Source organism: Mustela erminea, chromosome 3 (assembly GCF_009829155.1).
Source record: "Mustela erminea isolate mMusErm1 chromosome 3, mMusErm1.Pri, whole genome shotgun sequence".
Taxonomy (NCBI): domain Eukaryota; kingdom Metazoa; phylum Chordata; class Mammalia; order Carnivora; family Mustelidae; genus Mustela; species Mustela erminea.
In genome coordinates this window covers 41,295,696-41,323,605 of record NC_045616.1, presented here as the reverse complement: position 1 = coordinate 41,323,605, position 27,910 = coordinate 41,295,696, and the positions used below count along the sequence as shown (strand labels likewise).

Below are 27,910 nucleotides of genomic sequence, written 5' to 3'. Positions count from 1 at the left end.
CTAGAGAATTAATATAGGAGACAAAAGAGACATTTTACTTGGTATAAAATTGTCTTAAATTTGGATATTTTACATTTGCTTTTTAATTGAATAGAAACTGGCACTTTTTAAGAAAAACAAATATAGAAAGATTCATTAACATTTTTATCTAAAAACAGTTTAGGAATATAATCCAGTGTCCTCTTTTGACTCTTTTTTTACTAAGAACAAATGAATTATCTATTCCTTTTGAAAAGCTTAAATTGCTTTTTAATCACAGGAGCATTTCAAATAAAGTGAATTATTTTTCTTATTATAAAAGCAATATACATTCATTGTTGAAAAAGAGAAAAGAGTAGGGAATAATAAAAAAATCAAACATAATCCCATTATCTGGTGGCAACAGCTATAATACATATGTTCCTTTTGATATATTTTCTTTTTATGAGTTCAAAGATTTTAGCATCAACTAATAGAATCATATTGTTCGTATTCTCAATTTCCATATAATATTATAATGCAAAAAAATGCCTAGACCATTATTTTTGATGTGATTTTTCATAGCTGCATAAAATTCCACTATATAAAAGTACCATAATTTACCTAATATGCCAATGCCAGAATTTCACCATCATTGCCATTATAAATAGAATTGTAATTAATCAGAAGTTTTGTTTTTGAGCAACAGAAATCCAACTCAGATCAGTTTAGGCAAAAAGTTGACCCAACATATTTGATTTGTTAAGTATTAGTGTATCTCCTATGGTTCAAGGATGACTTCTACCGGTAAACCATGGGAATTGTACAGACCTGTCAGGGTCTCCTGAGTCACTGGAACCAGAGTTTAATTCCTTTCAGGCTTATCTTTCACTCCCAGTGATGTGATTTATAGTATGAAATGTGTATTTGGTCTTCATCCCTGTTTTTGGCACAAAGCTCCTAACCCCTTCCAAATTTCCTAAATCCATGAGGATACTGTTATGCTGAAAATAAAAAATAAATTAAAAAAAAGATGTTTTGTTATATTAATGAGTGACTTTAGGATCCACCCAAGTGTGGGGGCTGGTTGTCAAGAGAAGAAACTACCAAGTGATTAGAAGGTGGGAGCTTTCCGTTCCATCTCCAGCATCTGGAGAGGGTACTGAGAAAAGCATTCACACAGAAGAAAACCAAATGTGAACAGGCAAAAAATACTTTTTACTTAAATCAATACAATTTTTAACCTAAAAGTTCATTTAATGATTATCATGCTTAAATTTAGCATTTGGTGGGAGTTCACAATGCTATTCGTCACCCTTTCCCTGAGTGCATAACTGCCTTCGTTTTACCAGGCTTCTATTTCATTACAGGTGAACAATGATCTTTTGAGGAAAGAACCCAAATCCAAAATATCAAATACAGAGTTATAAAACTGAGATTATCAAAAAAAGAAAAAGACATTTCTTTGACAAGAGTACAGGCAATATTGCCAAACTAAATATTCTTTACTGAGAAATGGCAATGTTGGTGTTTCATTTCCTATTTCCTTTCATACCCTTATGCTTCTGTCCTCTTCTGGAATTTTTTTTTTTTTTTTTTGGTAGATATGTGGTCATATATTTCTATTAAGACATTGCTAGGATGCCTCGGTGGCTCACTCTGCCTTTGCCTCAGGTCATGATCCCAGGATCCTGGGATCAAGTCTCACATGGGGCTCCTTGCTCAGCAGGGAGCCTGCTTCACCTTCTGCCTGCCGCTCCTCCTGCTTGTGCTCTCTCTCTGACAAATAAATAAGTAAAGTCTTAAAAAAAAAAAAAAGGATATTGCCAGGATAATAAAAAAAGGATATTGTCAGGATAATAAAAAAAGGATAATTTGAATTATTGTGTACTCCTTTTTTTTTTTTCCCTCCTACTGGTTTTCTTTTATGCCATGGTTTTTAAATACTCTCACAAATATGGTTCTTTGACTGGCTCTTGCTTCTCTTGTTAGCTCTCAGACTATAAAAGAGCTTGCTTTTTGTCTACCCCTTTTGCTGCAGATGCTGCCCATCACAGTTGCTACTTCATCCATTCCCTTTCCTGGTCCATCCCTTAGACTCAGCATTTGACCTTTTCACCAATTAGCATCAGCAATACAGAAAATATATATGTAAATGTATTTCTCAGGATATCCTATGTGCCAAGACAGGGACTATATGCACTTGATTTTTTTTTTTTTTTTTTTTTAGCACTTGATTCTTATAAAAGGACTAGTTTCCCAGTGAAGCTGCTCAAAGACTTGTCCCTCAAATATGTGATCAAGAAGACTATATATGATATTGTTTGTTTCTTGCCTTTAAAGACTGTTGTTCACCATTGATGATGCAAATAGGAAATATAAAAGTAAATTATATTTGGGATATAGAATCATAACATCGGCACTTAACTCTTCAATGTGCTTACTGTCCCCAAACAAAAAATGGGGAGCGTTCCCAGATTTAGCTATTAGAATCTTAAGTAAAATATAATTCAGGCAGAGTAACAGTTGGAATCACATTCATTACATTTAGAGATTTTATCATTTTATTTTATTGTATTTCTTTTGCAGTTCATTCATGTGGTCAGAAAAATTGAAAGGAGGCATCCTATGTGAAAGGACTCACCCCTGAGAATTTTGGTTTTCTTGTACTGTGTTCCCAAACGCAGGTAGCATTTTGCAAAAAAGTAAGCTAAGTCAATACCAAAAAGAAGGGAAGTCTGAAAAGAAGGTAATCTTATTCAGACAGAGAGACTTCATGGAAGAATTTTCGAGCCTAAGAGGACTCCCATGACTAATAGATTCAATGCTTTGATTTTGCATATGACGAAAAGAAGACCCAGAGTTGTTGAATAATAATTAGAAATGTTACATTTAACTGCTTCAGTATCCAAATTCTATCATAGCTCCCTTTATCCTACCTTGGGTTTAGAACTGATTCCTGAAAGGCCCTCAGAGCTGACCATGGTTCCACAAGCTGGTTGCATGTTAGAACCACCTATCAGCCAGTCCTACTCCCGGAAATTGTGGAGTAAGACCACTATAGCTACGTATTTCAAAAGCTCTTGGTGTTTCTTGAGAATTTAGGGAGAGTTAAGTTTCATTAGTCAAAGGACCTGAAGCCTTTTTATACTAAAACTGTCATAATTTAGAATTAGTGGTCTGTCAGCTCAAGGTGGATAGTGTTTCATAATTTCCACAATCTTTAATATACAATATTTTTGGTATGTAGAAACCACTCATTCATCTAGATTTACTGGCTTTTACTTTTTAAAATCTCCCTCTAAAATCAACTATCCGTTTGGCTCATTTATTTACATCAGATTCTTATATACGGATGAAATTGAAAATGTTTATAAGCTGATAAAATTCTGTGGTGAGGCAGGAAGGAGCAATCCCACACAAACAGCTTTCTGCCTCTGTTCATAAGTAACACAACTTTTTCTTCCTATAGATTACAAAGATATATCAAAACAATTTGCCAATAAAGTGTACCTGAATGATATAATGTTGGCATATGGCCAATTGTATTGAGAAACTAAATTTGGTTGAGGAAATTATTATTTCCCAACCTTGAAACCTTTACAGACCATTGAACACTAAAATAGGGCCATATTTCTTTAAAATAGCTAACAACAGTAGGTAAAGTTAAATAATATATCCTCCATCAGCTCAAGGGAAAATAAGTCTACTTTGTCAATTCACCTCAAGGAAATAGTTTAATTATGTTTCTAGTATACCTGTCTTTTTAAAGCTTATCATACCTGAAAGAAACTAGCTGTAAAGCCCAAAACTAAATATCTTCTTGGAGTCCTAAAATATGTAAACATGGATATAGGATCAGTGAGATATCTTTGCTGATCCACATTCTTTGCCCAAAAGCACAAAATAGTGTCCTTATATCCCAAACTTCGGTAAACTTTTCAATCAAGATCTATTTTCAAGCAATAAAACACACATGTCTTGTGTTCAGTTTGATGAAATTGACCATTCCATAGCCCTATCTAACTATCATGCAGCACAAATAAACATTATAAGCTATTTGGATCATCCCATAATTTTCTTTAATGTACCTTTATTGTTACGTTCCCCACCCTGGTGTACCCAGTAGTGGGAACTTTCTAACCTCTATCAGCAATAATTAATTTTATTTGTTTTCTCATGTGTGACTTCTTTCATTCAGATTTATACCTTATGGTCTTCTGGTTCAGTAATCAGAAACTCATTCTTTTATATTGCTCAATAGTATATCATTGTATGACTGAACTGTATTCATTTATCCATTCTCCTGTTAATGGACAGTTGTTTTGTTCTACTCTGTCTTTGTTTTTGCAGTTGCTAGTTCTAATGAATTTTGCTGCTATCAATATACTTGTACAAGCCTTTTTACGAGCATGTATTTTCACGGGGATTAATTGTGGAGTGCAGTGTAAATATATGTCCAGAAGAAACTGTCAAAGCCTTCTCCAAAGTGTAGTTAGTGCCCCTTTCACATTCTCCACTGTGATCTGTGAGGATTCCATTTGCCTTACGCACTCACTAACACTTGGTTTTGCAAATCTTTTTGATTATAGCCCTTGTGCTTGGTGTCACAACAGGGAATGTGACGACGTGTTGTCTTCATTCACGCATTTTTGTGCAGTTATTTCCCTGCAGCTTTGTCTTTGGAACCGGAACACATTCGAATATAATGTCCTTACTAAATAAATTATTACATAAATACAAATCATTACTTCTGGTAGGAGAGATTGAGATATTTTTGTGCACAGCTCTTGTTTTCAAAATTTCTTCAACTAAATGAGTTGGATAGGAATATGTGTGACTTGGTCACGTGGATGTGTTTTTCTTCTCTACTAGTCTGCTGCTCTTATTTAGCTACTGCAATGGCTATCATGAACTGGAGTGTTAAAACGAGCCCACATTTTCAGAACGGAAATATATATTTTGAAATATTTCTTTGCTCTTACCACACAGGACACTAACTCACTAATAATAATGACTGAAGCAAATTACTGTCAAAGCCTGTTCAGCTCCCTTCGCAGGTACAATTTTGCTCTTAGCAGAATTCACAAGTGTGCTATAAAAGACTTTTCCCTTTGTGCGCTGATATTTCTTTACTCCACCTTCTGTCTCCAGCTGTAACATTTTCTTAATGACCTCAACTGGGGAATACTTGCTTTGGGAAGCTGTTTTTCTCTGCATGCTCGGTGGGTTCTGTATTTAACATTTTGTCCTTTCCCACTAGTTCCAGGATCTACTTATACATTTTCTTTTTACCCAGTTCTCTAAGGTATAGGCCAATTCCAGGACATACCCTTTGTCTAGTCACTCCTTCTGCGAATAAATCCTGGGTTACAGATTTTCCATTTTTGCTTGACTGGAGTTAAAAATGTGGAGGGCTTTTTTGGTTTGTCTTTTATTTTGGTATTTCATTCTCTCTTTTTTTCTTTCTTTTTGTCTTTCTTTTTGTCTGTCTATCCTTCCTTCCCCATTTCCTTTCTTTTTTTCCTTTCCTCCTGAAGCCTGGGTTCTGTTTTTCTGCTTACCCAAGTTATGAATGGTTAGCAGGATGACCTTGATATGTCTTCATCAGAGCACTATTCCTATCTAGAGATTTTCCACATATAGTGGAGGGTCCTTCTTGCTAAAAATGATTTTACATATCACACTAACCATTGTACTCACTGTATAGAAGGAGACTGGAATCATTGTGACTACTATGAACTACTTAAACTAATGTTCAGCTGAGACTACCCTCATGCACCTAACACAGGAAAACTCTTGAAGTTTATGATGCTATCAATTCCTAGTAGGATTTATTCTCTCTTTGTAAGTATGATGGCATGAACAGATTCAAATCTGCTTTCCATGAAAATTTACTTTCTTTGCTTTTCAACCTTTTATTGAAATGTAGACATGGAAACAAGCACAAATCACAAGTGTATGGCTCAAAAAAGTAAACCCAATTCTGTAACTGCCAACAAAACCATGAAATTGAATATTCTCGAAACACTAATAGTATTGCCTCTATGCCTATAGGTCACAATTCCCCCCAAAGATAATCCCAAACTGACTGGAACACTAACCATCAGATTTGCCTCTTTTTTGAACTTTGAATAAATAAAAGAAATCTTTCCATGTCAGCCACCCTTTAGTCAATACTGTTTTGGAAGTTAAATCATGTTGTTGGTAGAGCAATAACTAGTTAATCCTCAGTTCTGTATAGCAGAGGTCAGCAAACCTTTTCTGTAAAGACCAGATACTAACATTTTTATGTTTTGCAAGCTTTGCAGGTGTTGTAATTGTTCAACTGTACGTTTGTAGCACAACAGCAGCCTTAGACCATTTGTAAATGGAAGGGTGTACTGTGATCTGGTAAAACTTTATTTATAAAAACAAGGAGGGGGATGATTGGACCAACTAGTTTTAAAATTTGTTGACTGGCCAATCTCCTTGAAGGCCTGGTGTGTGACCTGCCAGGGCAATCACGTGGCTGTATGATGAGATCTGTAGCTCAGGAGTGAGGCAGGCAACCCAGACAGGGACCAAAGAGAAAGAAGTCATTCCTTTGAGGTTTTGAGCTTGCCAGCACCTGGGTTGATTTTGAAGGCTGCTCAGAAAGTGACATCCACTAATTGAGGCCACTGCCCACTTTTAAGTACCCAATTAAATATGGAAATATGGCAGAAAAACACACCTATTTGATGACTTAAATCATTTCCATAAACTTCCCACTTTCCTAGGTCACTCTAATACAGACTTTCGGTTTTTCTTCAAAGTCTAACAGTTTTTTGTTTTAAGTATAGTTTTACTTCATTTCTCAGGGGAAATTCCTGGGCCTTTTTATGGTTACATATTATTTTAAATTCACTTCAAGTTAGAATAATCTAAGAAGACTTCAGTCAGAGCTATTTTTCTAAAGTTTTTTTTTTTTTCCAAAATGATTTGAAAATGTCTGTATTAGAAAGATCAAAACCTTGAATGAATATTTATCCATTTTTGTAGTTACTTTTTAAGTACATCAAAGTATTGAATGACATGTAAAAAACACTAAGCAGAATTCATCATTATTATCTTTCTGTTTTGTGAATAAATTAGCAAGAGAATTATTCAAATTAAGTTTCATGAATTAATATCAAAGAACTACTCTGTTCCTAACAATAGGTTAATAAATTACAAAGTAAGTTACAGAAGCCTTGCTTTTAAATAATTGGTATCATCTGCTGTATTCTTAGACATAGACATAGTTTATTCTGTGAATATATTTCCTTAGAAATCTACCAAATCAAATAGAACAATTTTGCTTATATTATTTTATATTATATAATAAATTATTTTCAAATGTAGACATAAATAAATATTAATAAGTTATGGGTTACCATCAGTTGGCAAAATAAAATATGTTAAATGTTGTAAAAGGTAGGCAATACAGTTAATATCACTGAAAGCAGGCCACAAAAATCCACTACTCTAAAAGCTATAATTTATAAGATATTTGAAGAAATATAATTTTTCAATGTAATTGTATTTGTCAGTGAAGATCATATACCTTATTTACCTGTTACTGTAATCTCCTAAAGTACTAGGATAATTTTTATCATCATAAATAGCTTAATAAACTTAAACATATTCATAGAATTCAGTTCTTAAGTAAAACTTCTTAAAAATCATGGAATAAATCTCAGTATCAACTAGACTTTACCACTTAAGTCAGTTTCCTACTAAAAGACTGAACTGATACTGCTTTACTATTCATGCCATTTTAATTCTTTCTTAGTTGCTTTGGTTCCCAGCATTATTCCTAAAGGGATATTAGACCTGGTGTTTTGAAAGTGTTTAGTTCTTCACAAGTGCTTGTAACTGCAATACAGAAAAAAATCTAAAATTGAGGATTACTCTGGTAGATCAGTGTCCAAGAACCTCACCTTGATTGCTGAGGTACAGAAGAATACAGTGTACTAGGAATGGTACACTGGAGGTGTCCCTAGACTTGCTTTTGCTGCTAAAGGAGCCTCAGAGCATTTAAGAAAGGCCATTGACCACCGCAACCCCCATCAAAATTTAGTTTTGTTTTGTTTTTTTATGTTTTTTTTTGTTTTTTTTTGTTTTGTTTTTTTTTTTTTATTTCCAGCATAACAGTATTCATTATTTTTGCACCACACCCCGTGCTCCATGCAATCCGTGCACTCTATAATACCCACCACCTGGTACCCCAACCTCCCACCCCCAAAATTTAGTTTTAAATGAATATTATTTCAGTGCGTTTTGATAAAATATTCCATAGTGACTGAGCCAGATTTCTATCCTAAAATGTAATTTGGAATGCAGCTGGCAAAATAAATAAATAAATTTTTAAAATCAATGCAGTGGAGTCCAAATTGTGATGTTAAAATTTGTTATTAAATATAACTTGCGCCCTGGGGTACCTGGATGGCTCAGTCAGTTAAGTATCCAAGGCTCTTGGTTTTGGTTTAGGTCATGATCTCAGGGTCCTAGGATGGAGCCCCATTGAGCTCCCTGCTCATCTCAGAGTCTGCTTAAGATTCTTTCCCTCTTATTCCACCTCTGCCCGGCTCACGTGCCTGCACATATGCACACTCTCTCTCAAATAAATAAATAAATTCTTAAATATATATATTTTATATTTTGTGACTGATGATTATCCAGAATGACTTACCCTGCTTTCTTTGGACAATCTGCTAATATAGATATGGAGATATAGACATCTCCCAGTGGCTACAACAGAGCCAGTATAAAATGAAGAAAGAAATATTAGGTGTTGAGCCTATAAGATTCGAAATATGAAGCCCTAGGCATTCAAAAAATGAAGAAACAAGGTAGAAATTATCAAGGTAACTTGGATTTGACAATTGTAATAGGTCCAAAATTACTCACAAATCTTCTTTCTATATTTTTCTTGTTTTAATTATGGTTCTATAAATTGTGATTGCTACAACCCATATAAATTGCTAAAATTAAGAAATTAAATGTTATATTTAGAGCACTTTGGGGTTAAAAAAGATCTTGAACATTTTAAGAGTTTATATTTTATTTGATGGACTTTTAACTTATTTTAAAAGCTTCCTCAACATTTTAATACAGAATTTGTCATTCTGGTAATGTTCAAAGGGAAAAAAATAATCAGTGTGACAGTCTGAAAGACAACTAATTAAATGTTAATAATAACTATTAACTGAACGTCTACTAATATCACCTATAGTTTTAGCCCTTTGGCTTCAGCTAGTAGGAAAGTATAGTGGGAATGAAATTAAACTTGCTTGTTTCTTAACTTAAGCTTTTAATTCATTAACCAAATAGTGCTTTGCTATTTTTTTCCCAGATAAATTACTCAAACCATAGTTTTTGAACTGTATTTGGACATAAAGTTAAGCATGAACTGATATGTGAAAGAAATGCAGACAATATGAGGCAACACACACACACACACACACACACACACACACATCCCCAAAAATGAAGGTGTATTTTAAGACATTCATGCTACCTTCTTTCTAAATCCAGTTAATACAATGAACATCTTGTATTTTCACTTCTCAACTATTTCAGGGTGTAGGTTTAGTATATACCCGATCCACTAGATAAACACCTGTAAAAGTTATGAATTTTTATGTTTTATTCAATGAATAAGACATTAAAAGATTAGGAGTGAGCAACATCTTGTCAATCTGAAATGATAATGCTCACTTTGGTGATGAAAATTTGAGGTTACTTGAGCTCAGACAACAGCATTTTTACCACAAAAATTCATGAAAATGTTCTTGGCTCTAAGAAGAGATAACTTGCATGGGTTCATTCAAGCTTTTCAATATTTTCAGTAATTTGAGTAAATACATGTCTAATAAAAGGTGTGTGTGTAAATATGGAGTTTAATTTCATATTGCACTGCTCAATTGACTTTGAGTGCTCATGTGATCACTTGCTCAGGAATTTCTGGTTAGCTAATTTGAGAGCTTTTGACCTATGAAATTTATTAAAGAAAAATTCGATCATGTGGCCCAAAATGGCAGATTTAATTAATGTTCTTACAGTCATCATTGGCTTAATCACATTTATAATTTAATTTTAAAAAGTCTTATGTCAGCTTTCATCAAGGTGTTTAGAGTTATAACACAGAGATAGTCATTCATGCAGTGTTTGGTGAGTAATCTTTAACAAGCTCACTTTTTCCTTTTCCTTTTCCTTTTCAGATTTCCATTAGACATTAGGGATTTCTTTGAAGAACAGAAAGCAAACATCACTTGTAAAGGTAATAATGAGAAATACATGTATTCTTTATTTTTGCACCCTTATTTTATGTCAGACAAATGTATCCTTGATGAATAAGTAAACACATAAATACATAAATGAACTTGCATATATGCATATGCATATATACTTGCATATATAGATTTATACATATATGTATATATGTATAAATACATAAATGAACCTAAATATCTATTTATAAAAATATATAAATATATTTTATATAAATATATATAAATAAATATATATTTAATTAATCAAAACCCCCAAAATATAAGGAAATTATAGTGCCATTCATCTAGTGTTAGAAACTCTGTATCTAACTATACAGATACTCTGTATCTGTGTCTAAGGACCTATGGTTAATATACATTATGTTTAATTCTCAATAGCAACTCCTCAAGTTTCATGAGAAATTTCTCATTACATCTAAGAAAACTACTCAGGCAATTAACAGAAACTTATTTGAACCCACAGAGTGAACACTGAGAAGAGGACTGATTAAACCCAAGTCCTTTGACCCCATATCCCATTTGTCCCCATATGTTAGGTTGATATCAGGTGATAAACGTTAAAGGCAACTGATTAAGTTTTACATGTTTTTTTTTTTTTCCCCCATTGGAACAAGATTTCCAAGGTCCAGTATGCATTCACAGAAATTATAAATTGATTTTGCTTAATGACATAGGGACTATACCCCAGCACTCTTTTCCTTAGCAGCATGGAAATTATGCATATTTACTGTGACCCTCAAAATTGTTAGTGTCAAGACTCTTCATTTGACTGTAAGTCACAAAATGGAAAGTCTTCTTCTTCGTCTTTTTTTTTTTAAATTTCCGTTTACATTACATAAAACTAATACCCTCCCCTCAATTGGCCTTGATATAGAAACAAATATATATTAACAAATGCCTTTTCCCTTTTCTACCTTCTAATATTTCTACTCATTTGATTTCTACTCTTCTGATTTGAACTTTGCAAACAGGGTTTGAGCTTTTTGTAATGTAGGAGTGGGAGAAAAATGAAAAGAGAAATCTGAGAAAGTGCTAGTGTATTCTATAGAGAAAAGCTGAGTGAGCAGAGGAAGAGCTAGAAAATGTTGGCATAGACAAGTGCAGTTAGAATGAGGTAGAATGGAGTGAGATTAAAGTGTTGAGGTGTTTGTGAGAACACAGTCTGGGACATAGATTTATTAGACATTGGGCAGGAAAATCTTAAATATTTGGAAGGAGAAACAGAATTTTTGAGTTGAGAAGAAAGGATTTTTGTAGGTGAAGCCATGGAGTGTATGTTTGGCTCTCTGGGTCACAGAGCTCTTGCGTAGCTCTTTGTTTGATATGCCAAGGAAGCGTTCATTTTCCTGGTGGCAATGCTTACTCTCTCTTTGCATATCTGAACTTGTCAACCATTACTGAGAGAGCTGTTTAACAAGTCTGCTTTGTAGCATCTCTGTCAGGGAGCAGAGGATGCCTACATCTCAAACCTCGAAACAGAATGAGGTTATCATGACTGCCAATTGTCTAACAGATAAAGGATGGAAACAAGTTACTACTTCATAGACAGAGGAAAAAGCGGTGATTGAGTTTGTTTGATCCCTAAAAATCAGTGCTGTGGGTGGGGAGTCATCGAATTTTTTGAATCACTACTTCAATTCCTCACTGTAGAAGGAGTTGACCTCATCAGCAGAGAACTGAAATACCTTTGTAGTTCAGATCTGATGATCTGTTACTCAGATAATATCTGCTAAAATTAAGAAATTAAATATTCCCCTGTTTAGAACACTTTGCAGTCAAAAAAGTTTTTCAGCACTTCGAGAATCTATATTTTATTGGATGGACTGTTAATTTTTTTATTTCCTATAACTTTTCAACAAATAATGTTCTCAGAAAAGGATGTCCAATATTAGAAGATAATATGACATTTTCAAAGTCAACTAATTAAGCAATAAATTAATGATATGTATTAATTTTTTTTGAATTAAGTGACTTTATTAAATATTTCTTTTCTCTAGGAGATCCAAACATTTTATTTACTGATTTGTTTAAGAAAATACTTAATAGTTAATGTGTATCATAACAAGGAGAAGTGTTTTCCACTTTTAAAAATTGCCCTAAAGTAACCCTTTAGTCCTTACCAGCATATTTTGTTAGCTCATTTAAAGTCAAAGTCATTAACTTAGGGGACCTTGATTCAGAATTGTAGCCTTAGACAGTACACCTGACATAGAACAGCTGGAGGACAGTGCCACTGTTTTAGGAATAATTCAAGCAGTCAGGGATGCAAAATACCAGAGATGTAACACTTGCTTTGTCTTATCCAGTGTGACCTACGCATTCCATCACATAAATGATCAACAAAATATAACATTTACTTCTTTTCAAAGGAGACAAACAGAAATAGGTGTTGAACCCCTCAATAAAATGGGGGAATCATATTAGCCTCATTCTCAAGAATGCTAAGAGTAAACTATAATACAATCTTTCTTAAGACATTTGGAGAAGCACACACCTTATGGAAATGGTTGATAGCAATAATTCTGTTTTTGGTGAAAGGAATATAAAATGCAGAAAACAGAACCATGCTTTTAGTGCATTAAAGTAACATGAACATTGTGGTTCATTGGATGTCCTATATTCAGCAAATTAATTGGAACAAACTACTTCAGGGAAAAAATAGTATGCTGAAAATAATTTTATTTCCTTTTAGTTCTGCTTCAAAGACACACACTGATAAAAAGGTGTTCCAAAAGCAAGGTGGTTAATTATAGGGGTTGTTCTGCTCTGAGATCACATTTAAATGCAATTACTCTAAAAGCAAGATGGATAGTTACTTCAGTTGCCCAGTTCTAAAGCTACATCAACAGGAAGGTTTTATGAGTATTAAATGGATTGTGACTTCACTGTTTTCTCTAATTATTTTGTTTATTTGGGAAAGGAAAGTAATAGTCATAAAACTGAATGTCTAATCGCATTGGCTTAACTGACAAACTGCTCCTAAACCATTTTGTAGACTAAAACAATTTTATAAATGTACTTGGTCCATATATATATATATATATATATATATATATATATATATATATATATAATTGTATTTGGACTTTAGTACCGTTCTAAAGCAAAAGAAGGTTGTCATTTGGAAAAAAAAAAAAAAAGGTGGGGGAGTCGGGGGAAGTATTGTTACAGCAAGTCCATTGTCAAAGAGTTTATTATGGCCTGTGACAGACCACACTGAACTCATGAAGTAGTACATCATACTTGAGTGGGAAATCTCTCTCACCTGCCTGAAAGTGTCATAAGATATTTACCAAAAATATTCAGAATTTCAGAATGCTTTCTTCATGACATGCAACAAGTCAGCATATGGAGAAAATATGTCACGTTATAAAAAAGTCAGTAATCTGCCTCTCATGTCATAAAATCTAAGAAAAATGTCAAATGAGCGAACACTTCCACATTATTAGGAAAGTGTCTTCCCACAACTTGGACTCCACAATTTCTAATTATTTTACTATTCATTGTAACCTTTACATTTCTTTCTGTTTTTTCTTTCTTTCTTTCTTTTTTAACATCTATTGTATCTGTTTGGTGGAAATGTGATGTTAAATGGTTTGCTGCTGCCCTTGGCGACACTATGGTCAGGGACATCATGTCAATAGCTTGATATCTGTCATGGTGGAGACTTTACATCACAAAAATTAACAAATGGTACAAATCAGGGCCTCAATTATTGCATTGCTGGTTGTTCGGGGTGACAATAATGTGACAATAATGCACACTAATGCACACTTTTTTTTTTTAAAGATTTTATTTTATTTACTTGACAAAGAGAGATCATAAGTAGGCAGAGAGGCAGGCAAAGAGAGAGGAGGAAGCAGGCTCCCCACTGAGTAGAGAGCCTGATGCGGGGCTCAATCCCAGGACTCTGGGATCATGACCTGAGCTGAAGGCAGAGGCTTTAACCCACTGAGCCACCCAGGTGCCCCTACACTAAACTTTTAATTGTGTCATGTCTCTATTCATTGTGAGTAGCACAAAATTTTAAGAAAATGTTCTTCCAGTGTTCAAAAACTATCATTTAATTCAGCAAAGAAGTTGTTCATATTATTGACAAGAGTGAAGTTCTGACATATGTTTTTTGTTACAATTTGTCTTACTCATAACGTAAAAATATCAACAAACATTTGTGTTGGAATTAGAGCTGTTCATCAGTTGCAATCATAATTTGGCTGCAGATATGACAGTTTGGCAAAAAGCAATGATGGTATTCAGTGAGAATAAACTGGCTATGAGCAATTTGTTGTTTGGCATAGTTCACTATTAAAACACTATTATTTAAAAACTGTATTCTACATATTTTTATATCAGTACAATTTATAAAACAATTTGTGTATATATATATAATTTTTAAAAGATGATTGTTAAACTTTATCAGCATGTTGATTCAAATGCAACTATATTAATATTACATAATATGGGAAAAGACAAAATTCTCAGTGAAAAGACAAGGATGCTGGGCCCCTTCCCCTGGCCCGAGGAAGAGGACGCGTGGCGGCCTGCGGCCAGGCGGGAAGCCCTTGCCGTGCACTTTATGTTCAGACCTGCTGGCTCTCGCCCCGCCCGGACTTCCTTTCACTCTGCTCCACGCTGGCGCCTCCCGCAGCTGGTGGTGTGCTCAGACCATGGCCGCGGGAGGAACAGGCTTGCCCGCTGAGATGCATGCCCCGAGCCCGAGGGAGCCGGGCTGCGGCCCTGTTGTTGCTGTTTGGTTGGTTCTTTTTCCTTTTTTCTTTTTTTTTAAGAAAAAAATAAAGCCAGTGGATTTGAAAAAAAAAAAAAAAAAAAGACAAGGATGCTCAGTGTTTATTAAAAAGATGCAGAACCTACTATATGTTTCTTTTAAGAGATTCATCTTACACCTTAGGATACAAAAATATTGAAAGGAGAAATATGTAAATTTACAAGCATCCCTTAATCAAAGTAATATCAGACAGAATAGACTTGAATGCAAGAATTGTTATTTGAGAAAAAGGAGAGCTTCATAATGTAAAGATAATCCACCATCCTGAATTTAAAGGCAAAATCAATGTGCAACAAATAATATTCTCAAAATATTTTTAGAAATGGGCAAAATTAATTTTAATTTTTATTTTTTAGAAGATTTTTATTTATTTATTTGACAGACAGATATCACTAGTAGGCGGAGAGGCAGTCAGAGAGGGGAAGCAGGCTCCCCGCTGAGCAGAGAGCCTGATGCGGGGCTCGATCCCAGGACCCAGAGATCATGACCTGAGCCGAAGGCAGAGGCTTTAACCCACTGAGTCACCCAGGGACCCCGGCAAAATTAATTTTTTTAAAAATTTTAAATTAAAAAAATAAAAAAAAAAACAACAAAAAAAGCTCTAGCAAATTCTCAAAAATAAGAGACTATTTTAAGACAGTGTTCTCAAAACTTTTATAAAAAGAAGAAGAAAAATCAGTAAGGATATGAGATTTGCACAGTACAAAGGCAGAACTGACACAACAGCTAGAGAACAGTGAATTTATCAATAACACAAAAAACCTTATTTGGGTACACAGGTGACTTTTACCATAATTTACTATAGCCTTAAGCCATAAAGCAAGCCTTTTCAAGACTCTATCAAAGGTGGATCCCTTCCATGCCTCTAGGCCTACCTCAGTTATGCCAAGAAAGCATTCAGAGCCAAACTCTCAAGAATTTAATAGCAGTTAAAGAGAAAAGACTCTCAAGACAGGGAATTAGTCAGGCCTGGAGGCATCATGTACATCAGGATTAAGGTTATGTTCTCCCTTTATCTGTATTTAGCTTGAAGGTTTACAGTTGGGGCAGTCTTTGAGGGTTCTCTGATCACCTGGCAGTGTCTTCCTATAGGTTGGCAGGGGAGATTAGGACCATATAGGGTCTTTAGCAGAAATGTCTTGGCACTTATCTCTCTCAAGGGGGTCGTAATCACAGTGTAAATGTATTATAATGAAACCTTATGTTACTTTAGGACAGTGAACATAAGGAAGAGCACAGGCTCCTGTGCCCCAGGGCTCCCCCGAGTCCACTGCTGGTTGAAGCTTCCCCTTTGCAGTATTGGGGAGATGGGGGTAGTTGGCGATTTCTGGATTTTTCTTTTTTTTTTAATAGTTGGAGAATCCTGTTCATACCTAGCTAACTGCCTACTCTGTCAAAAGTGTACTTATAGAACATGTTGTTTGATACCAGTGGAATTAGTGTATATCTTTATAAAAAAGACTTTTAGGAAATTATCAAATACTGGGAATTACAAGAAAAATACGATTACATATAATTTGAATTTAAAAGAACATGGAGGCACCTGGGTGGGTCAGTGGGTTAAGCCTCTGCCTTTAGCTCAGGTCATGATCCCAGGGTCCTGGGATCGAGTCCCATATCGGGCTCTCTGCTCAGCAGAAAGCCTGTTTCCCCCTCTCTCTCTGCCTGCCTCTCTGCCTACTTGTGATCTCTCTGTGTGTCAAATAAATAAATAAAATCTTTAAAAAAAATAAAAAAGAGGTCTATAGATTTACCTACACTACAAACACCCACGCATTTATATTACATATGTGTAAGTATATGCATATGTATTATGGACTTTTTTGTATATGGACAAGATTATAACACATACAGTGTTATCACATTTTTAACAAGTCAGGTGAAAATAATGGATATAGTTTTATCTAATATTGTCAAAAATTATAAAGCAAAAACATGTGAAATAACTTACAGACAAGAATGTAGTATTTGATGTGAGTATGAGCATAAAGAAATATGTAGGTGCAGATGCATCAACTATTGATAGTCTTTTAAATTCGGCTCATAGTGACATCAGTGAAACTTCCCTAGAAGCCAAGGCATCATTTAAATATTAAAACAACCCCTGTTCTTATTTGCTTACAATAATAAAAGAATTTTTACTTGGCATCAACATAATTATATAGAAAAATAAAAACACAGGTACTGAAAACATGTGCCAAAACTCAGGTACAATAGTCCTCTAAAACATTTATCAAGTTCTTATACATTTTATCATATATTAAAAATGCAAAAATATTGAAAAATAATCTCACAAATGTCTCAGATCCCTATCATCTCAAATCCCTATAGTATAATTCTCTATTCTCCTTACCCCTTTGTGAGAAAAAGAAACATTTTAAATACAAACTCTTTTATGTAGACCCTAGCTTCCTCCTTATTGTTAACCTTAGGTAAAATTCTAGAAAAAAGTCTGTCCAGTTTACAAAGAAGTCTCATAAAGTTATTCATGAAACTCTTTGTTTTTTGTTTTAAAAAAATGCCCCAAATTGTCTTTAATGATATATCTGTCCAAACTCCATACATTTTTGCACCTTGTGTTAATAAGAGAATCTTATTCTGTTATCTAGGACTCCACTAAATCTATTTTCCGTGATCTTTTTGCTTCCAAGAAACCTTTAGAACTCGGGAGATAGAAGGTGGACTAGAAGGAGGAGTGGTTAGTGTTTTACATGTCTCTGGTCAGCTGTCTTTGAGGTATTAGAACCACCAGGGGCAGAAAAATGGGGAAGGGAACTCGAGCCAGTATCCTTACTGGACGGACAAGTTGCTGATCCTCTGGCTGCTTTCTGGCTAACACTGACTGGCTTTCAAAAAGCTACAGGAAGGATTCTGAATGTGTGTTCTCTCTTCTGGGTGCATTTGCGAGTACTTTGGAAGGCTATACGTGAGACTCTGCTCTGCACTGTTTCTTGTTGTAGAATATCCTGCTTGAACTCATCTTCTCCATGTCTAGCTCAGTCCTGTCCAAATCAAAGGCAGAGGCTTTAACCCACTGAGCCACCCAGGTGCCCCTGTCCTATCCAAAGTGAAATCCCTCTCTAAAGTCTGGCCTTCTCTTCTCTAGCCATTCCATTCTATCGATGGAGGAGGCAACGTCACGATGGTGGTGGGGCTGGTTCTACACCATTCACAGAGGGCCTCGAAGAAGGGACTGAATCTAAAGACTAGACTTTCTAAAGTTGCGTTTTGGCTCCCAAGCACATTTTCATTCAACATTGGGCCTTAGTCATAATTCTGATACCACTGGGGAAGAAAAATCCCCAGGACGTAAACTGTGATTGGTATTAATGTTTCCAAGTTTTTCTAACTGCGTATAGTAATTGTTCTCATTTTAACTGGTTCTAAGATCATACATTGCCTAATGTTCTCCTACTGCCCTAGTCCACATCATACATAGAATGCATGAAAAGAGTATTTCTTAATAAAGACACTTCTAATCATGCAACACACTCAGCTCTTTGATTTCTGCATTATTAAATACTATTTAAAAGAATAATTTTGCTTTTAGCTTTTTCTGGGTTTTTTTTTTGTGTGTGACTGATACTTACTCATCTCCCCATCTCTCTTAATGTCTCTTAACATCTTAGTATCTCTCTTAACAGGGTTAGTGTTTACTCATTAATCAAAATTTATATAGTTCATTCAATGTACCGTGTACTAACTTAGAAAATAATCAGCAGTGAGCAAGACAGACACTGCTTCTATTTTTACAGTATTTTTTTCCTATAGTTCTAGATACTGTTAAATTAATTTGGTGTTAGCCTCACCTCAGGGATTACTGGTATTGGATAGCAAAATGATAATGAGAGATTTTTAGCAAAGCATTAAAATGAGAGATTTACAGCCAATATCATCCTTAATGTCCAAGGATAAATGCAAATATAACTTCACTAATTGTATCTCTCACGACTTTACTATTAAAAATGGTCTCATGCTATTTAATTTTGAGCAAAGGGAAAATCTGAGCTCTCATTAATAATTAGCATTTTTTATTCTCTGATTTATATGAACCAGATCAAATGTTTATCTCCCTTGCCCTTTGTAAACATAAATTAATGGAAGATTATTCCTGAAGAGCATGGACTTGCAGAAATGCTGAATCATTATCGTAATGCTATACTGTAAATAAATTTCAGAAACAAGGCCAAACAAAACTATATAATATCCTTAATAAGAAAAGGAGGCAGTGACAAAAGAACAAGTGCAAAAGGAGAGTTTTCTAAATAATGCTGGTACTATGTACAGTTGTGGAACACTCAGAAGTGTCTTAGTCTGAATTTAATGCAATCAAGAACACCTTGAACAGAGTCAGACAAACTAGAATCTTTATCCTCTTAGAACTTTGCAGAACTGAGCATCATTTAAGGTATTGATGACCTGGAACCCTTATTTTAAAAATAGGAATTATATTTATTTGAATTAAAAATAGGTGTTATTATGCCTATCTCACGTAATTCAAACAGAGGTTCCAATGCACAAATTTGTGTAGAGGTCCATGTTCTATAAGAAATACTGCAGTGCAAAGTATTATTGTCAAGTACAGATATTTTCTATTATTTATTAAATGAACAACATGAGCTAAACATTTATGTGTTTGAATTCTTTAGTGTATCAGTTGGATATAACTGATGTAGTAAAAAATCACTTAATTTTAAGTAAGAATTTACATGTAAATGTTCTGTAAAATATAAAGGAAGAATAATAATGTTTTAGTCACTGCAGAACAACCATGTGGAAGTTAGGAGGGACTTAGCTCCTGGCACATCTTGAAAATTTCTAGGAGCCAATAATTTTTTTTTTTCCTGCTAACATTCCTAATCACTGCATCTACTTAAAGACAATAGTGCATTTATTAACTCACCAATAGCTCTATGGTTATCATTATATCAAGTCTATGTCCATTAATAGGCATAGCAAGTAAACTAAGCAAGTCAACAAACAAAATCTCATTAAATGAGAATGGAGTAAATTCTTACCATTAAACGACCAACATCATTTGAGCTTTTCAGAAAGGGAAGGCAGCCCACCATAATAAGGCAGGAAATGTACAGAATACCAGTTTTCCTTGGTTGAAGGGTGAGTATTACTTTGAAAAATTTTTGTTGATGTTTTAACCATATGGCAGATTTTAGACTACTTTGAAAAACTGTGCACATAGTGTACCCTATATTCATAAATGTCCATTAAAATTATCATTATTTTGTTGGCATATACTACAAATGGGTAGAAATGATTTGCAAGTCTTTTAACCACTCAGCAATAATTTCTGCATGCTGGCACTCTTCCACACAAATTTCTATGACACAGACATAATGTCTAAAAAAAAATAAATTTAATCAAAATTTAACCTTACAAAAATTTGTACATAATATGCCAGTCACTCATTGTCTAGACAGTGCTAATCTACCAATGACTATGGAAAGACAAAGCTTTTCTCCTGTAACATAAATTATGTTAGATTCTATAGAAAAGTACAAATAAATAAGCAAAATTAAATTTTAAAGTACTAAATGCTGAGGAACAAACTAATGTGGGAAGGAAGATAGGCATAATCAAGCACAGGAGAAAAACATGATACCTAGAAAATGCTTTATGTAAGAGGTGACATTTGTGTGACAAATTGAAAGAAGGCCAAGCCATGCTAATATCTAGGGAAGGAAAATTATACTCAAGGAAAATGGCAAGTGCCAAGCTCTGAAGTGGGAATTTGCATGGTATGTTTACAAACCAGGAAGCAGACCACTATGGCTTGATAGAATGAGAAGAGGGAATAGTAGAAGATGAGGTCAAAAGATAACAAAGCTTAGAAGACATGTTTTTTCTTGATCATTTTAAGTTTATTACTTTTGCTCTTAGAAATATGGGAAGCCATTGAATGTTTTTGAGCCAAGGAATCTCAGAATCTGCCAGTGTTTAGCAGACTCACTTTGGCTGGTATACTGTGCATGGGTTATAGGGATGGCATATAAAGGCAATTTAGAATAACTCAGGAGAGAAGCTTTACAAGCTTGGACTAGAGGGATTGCAGGAAGAGAAAAACCAAGAGGATGTCCTGACTTTAAAGCTGAAGTGAAGGAAATACTTCCAGTAGCAGTTGTGATAAACCATCTCAAATACTATTGAGGAGTCAAAAATGAAGATGGAGTATGAACTATTACATGTATCATTGTATAAATCAACTGTGACCTTGCCAAGGACAAAAGTTCACAGAGTCAATAGTTCCAGAAGTCAAATGAGTAGTTTAAAAATCATACAATTAACCACTGCTTTCTTTATGCATTATGTTCCATCAGAATTTTTTAGAATCAGGTTTTTCATTAAAATTATCTCAAAGTAATTTTTAAAACCATATTTTAAAGCTGATTTTATATCAAAATAGGCCAGAAATCTGATTTAATCATCTAAATTAGCTCATACACTTCAGCTTTTTGAAAATGAATTTTTATCCTTGATTTTTCACCTAAATGTTCAGAACCTTCTTTTTTCCCTTAAAATCATCTCAAATATAATATTTTTTAACATAAGATTTATAAACAATTTTTATTCAAGAACAGCTCAGGACACTAACTCAAGCCATAAAAACTTTGGTTGATGTCTTGTTTTTGATTTCTACCTTAGACCTCAGGCACAATTTGCATTTTCATGGATTGATATGCATGGAGTCATTTAATATGCTTTGTGGTTTTGCCACAGGGGTACTTAAGTTCACTGGCATACTGACATAATCTAGAATGGAAAATTTGGACTTGATAGCAATTAAAGGTAAATTAGTGCATCTGCTGACAGTATCATCTTTTTTTTTTTAAAGATTTTATTTATTTGACAGACAGAGCTCACAAGTAGGCAGAGAGGCAGGCAGAGGGAGAGGAGGAAGTAGGCTCCCCTCTGAGCAGAGAACCCGATGCGTGGTAGATCCCAGGACCCTGGGATCATGACCTGAGCCGAAGGCAGAGGCTTAACCCACTGAGCCACCCAGGAGCCCCAACAGTATCATCTTAACTGTCTTCTTGAAGAAAGAAATAGAGAAATCGTTAAGGAGTATGGTCACCCATGTGATGGAAAGAGTTTAGCTAATAAATCTAGCCAGGATTGGCTCAGTGTAAAAATTTTGGAGTTAAGGGGGCCAGAGCATATCCTTTAGACTGGGAAAATAAATAATTTCTCACTTATCTTATTACTAAAGAAGATGCCCAGAAGCTTGTGGGACTCATTAATTTTGATAGAATCAATTCCCTGTTTAAGATAAAGGCTGGTTCCTATCACCGATTCATCAAAACTTAATTTTTAATGGTGCACTAAGCAAAAACTAGCATCAAAAGACTACTAGGGTTTATGGCCTTTGCTGCATCCCAGTCTCTCAGATTATTTTAGAGAGAATTTAGGGTCGAGTTATTAGCAAAACTAGAATGCTGTTGCTTGGAGGAGACTTGAGTTTGGTGTAGAAGTGCTGCCTTACAGATTACTAAAGACAATTGCTACTTACCGTGTTTTGGTTGAGTAAGTTTGATTATAAAAAGACATCAAATATTTCTTTTTAAGATTTTATTTATTTGCTTGTCAGAAAGAGAGAGCAGGATCAGCGGGGAGAGGAATAGGGAGAAATGGGCTCCCCACTGAGCAAGGAGCCCAATGAAGGGTTCATTCTCAGGACCCTGAGATCATGACCTGAGCTGAAGGTAGACGATTAACCAACTGAGCTACCCAGAGCTTCCAAGACATCAAATACTCTTAAAACCAGGAATACCTCTCATGTCTTGAGTAACAGAAATTTTTGAGAAGAAAAAGAAACTCAGCAGAGGTTATTGACAAGATATGGCATGGTCACTAGTATTCCTCAGAGGGAATCTGGGGGTAAGCTCTGTACAGTAGCACATTGCTTCACTCACCATGCTGTTGAGAATTGAGCCCTCTCGGGCTTTCCTGCTTAAGTTGTTATACATCTAAACCCTATAAATCTTCCCCATCTAAGACAAAGCACACTGCTGAGTTCACTGCTAAGAGTTCCTGGATTGAACATGTTGTTTGGAAATGGTATGATACACCATGATGGAACAAGGTAAAAGAAAATCTGTACAATGGGCAGATCTGAGCAGTGGGGGAGGAGGGCTTAGTAACAGCCACTTGGGAGTCATTAGGTGGTTTTTGACCCTTGGGCGTTAGCCAATGGCCTTGTAGTAGAGTGAGGCAAAAGAGTCCTCTATAATCAGAAACTAGAAAACACCCCTTTAGAAACTATTCAGAAAGTCTCTATGAGAATTTAGAGAAATAACTGAAATGAGTTGTGCAGATGCCCACTAAAGACCCAGTTGCTAGCTCAGAAGAGGATTTGAATGCTAAGGTAAATTCCTTAATCAGATTCTTTGAAGTAGCCACCCAAGTTTATGAAGTGAGTGCATCTGTGAGTTTCCAGGCCATGCATAGATGTTCTGAATGATAGCATAGGCCCAGCACACAAATAAAACCACAAATATAGGATGAAAGTGTACCTAGTGCCAGTAGAAACCAAGTTACCTGACTTGTGCCAACACTTCATCAAAGGAGATATATGAGTGGCAAATAAGCATATGACATCATGTTCAATATTGTCCTCAAGTATATGCAAATAAAAACCAAGAAGAGATACTACTCTACAACTACCAGCATAGCTAAAATGAAAAATGCTGACAATGTAAGATACTGACAAGAATACCAAGCAACAGAAATGTCAGTTAGTGGGAGGATTGCAAAATGGCACAACCCTCACAAAAACAGACAGGAACTCTCTTATGAAGTTAAACTTAAATGTACTGTGTGACCCGGCAATCTTAATTCTGGGTATTTATCCAACAGAAATGAAAACTTCTCTTTATACAAACCCTGGTACGCAAGTATGTATAGCAGCTCTATTCATTATTACTGAAGATTGGGAATGATCCAGAGGTAATTCATGGGTAAATGGATAAACAAACAGTAAAATATCCATACAGTAGAATCACTGCACGTAACTAGAAAGGAGAAAACTATTCATATAAGCAACAACTTGGATGAATTTTAAAAGGTACTAGGCAGAGTGAGTGAAGCCAGTCTCAAAAGGTTGCATACTATATGATTTAATTAATATGATATTCTGGAAAAGACAAATGTTAACCATTACCAGTTGCCAGGGGTAGGAGTGGGAGTAGGTGTGACTAAAAGTGTCAGCAGGAGGCAGTTTTTTGAAGTAATAACAACTGTTCTCTAGCCTGAGGGGGCTGGTGGTTACCCACATCTAAACTTATATTAAAATGCAGAGAGCTATACACGAAAAAAGATTAAATTTTAATTTATGTTTATTTAAAAGCAATAATAATCCCAGTAGTCTTTTGAGCATTGCTAGTCTTATTATTTTATATAAAACATTGCATAAAGGCTTTAAAGTAATTTATTAAAAAATCATCTGTTGCAAGGAGATATTTGAGGTCAGAAGGTGAACTAGTGAAAAAGGTGACTAGCAAGCATGCCTGTAACCCATGCCTCTCTCTGCCTAGAGGCTTCCTTGAAAACATGACTACAAACTAACCTCTTGGGGAACCCATAAGTGATGTTTACCAACTGCAAAATAACAAGGAAACTTTTACCTAAGAAATACCTTTGGGGGGATTCATCTGATCTGCCTAGGTTGCACAGAATACGCAAAGCTTAAATTTATCAACTTGTGGGCATGTTGGTTAGAAGCTTTCATGGAAGCTGAGCATTTAATTGGAAAATGGTAAGGAGATATTCCAAAACTAAAGCATCTCTCTGTGAGAGCAATGCTTTGCATGAATCACTTAAATATTGTATGTTAAATCAGATCCAGAATGCATCTGAGTGCAAAACAGGAAGTGTCTTTAGAGTGCTTTGTTGACAGTATTGGCCCCTTTCCCCAAGAAAATAGGGCTTTACAAGTCTCAAGATGGCCTAAATACTTTGAAATACTAATAAAGCTTGGTATTGGCTAATATTTATGAGTCATGTAATTCTGGCTTGGCAATTCAATATTTGGTGTTTTCTCAAACCAGGAAAAACCCTTCAAAAAATGTCTGCCTTCTTGTTTTGTTCTGTTTGTTTTTATTTGAGGTGTAATTACACAAAGTAAAATGCATGAATTTCAAGTGTACCTTTGAAATATGTACAGCCACATAAGCAACATCAAAATGATAGAACTTGTTTTTTTAAGATTTTATTTATTTATATGACAGGGATCACAAGTAAGCAGAGAGGCAGGCAGAGAGTGAAGGGGAAGCATGCTCCCCACTGAATAGAGAGCCTGATGCAGGGCTCAATCCCAGGACCCTGAGATCATGACCTGAGTTGAAGATAGAGGCTTAACCCACTGAGCCACCCAGGTGCCCCTAGAGCATTTTTGTCTGCCTAAAAATTCCCTTTTAACTATATAGTTTTAACTTGCATTTCTCCAATAATTACCACTATTAAACAACTTGTAATAATTGCAGAACAATTTGCATTTACTTTGAATTGTTGATTCATCTCTTTTGTTCATTTTCCCTCTTTCATTATTACTTTTGCATCTCAAATTTTAGGAGATCTTTATTATTTGGCTTTTTATTACTTTATTTTTCCCAGTGTCTTATCATCTTTTGTTTTCGTTTATGATTTTTTTTATAAAACTTTTCTTTTTATTACAAAGTAAACTTATTTATATTTTTTATCATTGACTTGGATTCTATCATTGACAATGATTTCTATCATTTCCACTCTTGTCTTTTAGCTTTTGTATCATTTTCCATTTAAATATTTGATCAATTTGCATTCTAAAATGTGTTAGTTATTTTATATATTTACACTAAGATGTTAAATTGGCATATAGAAGGTACAAATACATTTTGCATTTTTCATGAAAACTCAATTTTCCACTCCAGTGCAAAAAAAGGTTGAATTTTATAATGAAAATGAGTGATAAGAGAAAATTTTTTGCTTATAGTTAAAATTGACTCTAGAATAAATTGTGGGGCCTTAGAGATTATATATGTTATAATCTTTTCAAACAAAACCACCCACCCCAACATTGACTGACGATGATAAGCCTCAGTGAACATTTCTAATGATGTGGAAATACTATTTCAAAAGGATCATATTCCACTGTTAGAAATACTACGCAATTCTTCCTTTAATGAATCAAACATTATTTCCCTGTAGTTCTCATTTTTTATCCTTTTTTTGTTATTGTTTTTTTCCCATAATGTTATTCATTTGTGACAAACTAACAAAAATTTCAAGTCAGCTGGTAAATATCTCATAATACTCTTTTTGAAGGTAATGTTTCTCAGTTAATTCAGTGACTTATCAAAGATATTATTTCTAGTCCCTCACCATCCTGATTATTCTAACCTTGGACATTTTAGTTTTCCAACATGCCTTTAAATATGTTGCTATATCTAAGACTAATTAAGTGTAACAGTTACTTTTATTGTACTTCAATTGATTAACATTGCCTAAAAGTTTATTTGCATTTCTCATACTGTGGCCTTTTTGTTGTAGCTAATTTACTGTCTTTATGGATTATGGCTTATTCAGAATTTACACATTACGCTTTAAAAAAAAACACACACATGACTTTTAGTTATCTGGCAAACTCATTTAAATAATTCCTTGGTTTATGTGTGCTAGAGTATGGTTCCCTATAGTCTGTGCTTCAATCTCAGGGCTTTAACTCTTTTTTCTGTAAAAATATTAACAGCTTTAATAAATAAATATACTCTTTCTCTTGAATCAGAGTGTGGGTACTTTCAAGTGCTTATTTTCATATCTGCCTTTGGAATGATACAGCATAATTCTACTAATTTTCTATCCTACTATCCATTAAGTATTTAAAATTAGCTTTCCAGTTATAATTTGCATTTAAGCATTAAAGTTAGTTAAAATACTAGACTAAAACCTACCAAAATAAGGATCTTAGTTTTCTATTTCCTTTGGAAAATCCATGCTTGTCATGGTATTATATTCAGATTCCATACCATCTTTCGTTATACTCATATGTTTATTTATAGTTGACCAATTTTAACTGACTTAATAATAATACCTGATTAGAAGTTAAGATAAGTAATTTCATATTTATGACATTTTGCTTAAAATAGCTAGAAATAACTCTTATTTTCTATCTGCAGTCTTCTAATATTATTTGTGTTCATTATTCTCTTTAATTTCCCTGATAAAAACAATACTGTAAATATACAAAGGGCAATGATCATTGGCATAGTGGGAATAGCTTTTCTTTGACTCTTGGCTATGCAGAGTACATTTATAGATCTTAAAGATCAATAAATATTGCTTCTATAAATAAGAGCTGCAGGTGAATGACATGTCATCAGAAACTTGTGTTTGAGAAATAACCATGCACGAACAATTCTATGTTAGCTAGTCAACCTTAATTAAAGTGAGTCCTCTATCCAGCTAATTTGTCTTATTTGTTAAGTAAATGGCAGCATCTTTAGCTATAATTTGAATTACTAATTAATTGATATCATTCTCTTCTGTAATGGAGATTTGAATTATCCAGTAACTGGTACCTACATGAATAAAGAGTCTTAATTTCATAAAGGGGCTTAGGAAGGAAGTAGTATCATATTAGCTGGTAGGAGGATTTCGATGAATTATGACAGTTTTAGAAAATTAAAAGAAAGTAAAATCTCCATGTAAGATACTTAAGAGGAAAGAACTGAAATCTTTGAAAAAATCTTTAAAAAGCATAAACACCTTGCCTACCATGGTAGAAACAAACTTTACAGCCCAGCAGAATATCTGACTGTAGCTGGAACAACAGAAACCCAATGGTTAATTAGTTCTTCTAAGAAAATATACTACTTTG

At 34.4% G+C, this 27,910-nt stretch overlaps 1 long non-coding RNA gene across 1 annotated transcript in view; it reads left to right on the top strand.

The window, feature by feature from the left end:
- The window catches only part of LOC116586087, a 281,544-nt gene that overhangs the window by 145,594 nt on the left and 108,040 nt on the right, over positions 1 to 27,910 (top strand). Inside the window, exon 3 of the long non-coding RNA XR_004283883.1 lies at positions 10,185 to 10,243. This is a non-coding gene — a long non-coding RNA (uncharacterized LOC116586087). The remainder of the gene's footprint in view (positions 1 to 10,184; positions 10,244 to 27,910) is intronic.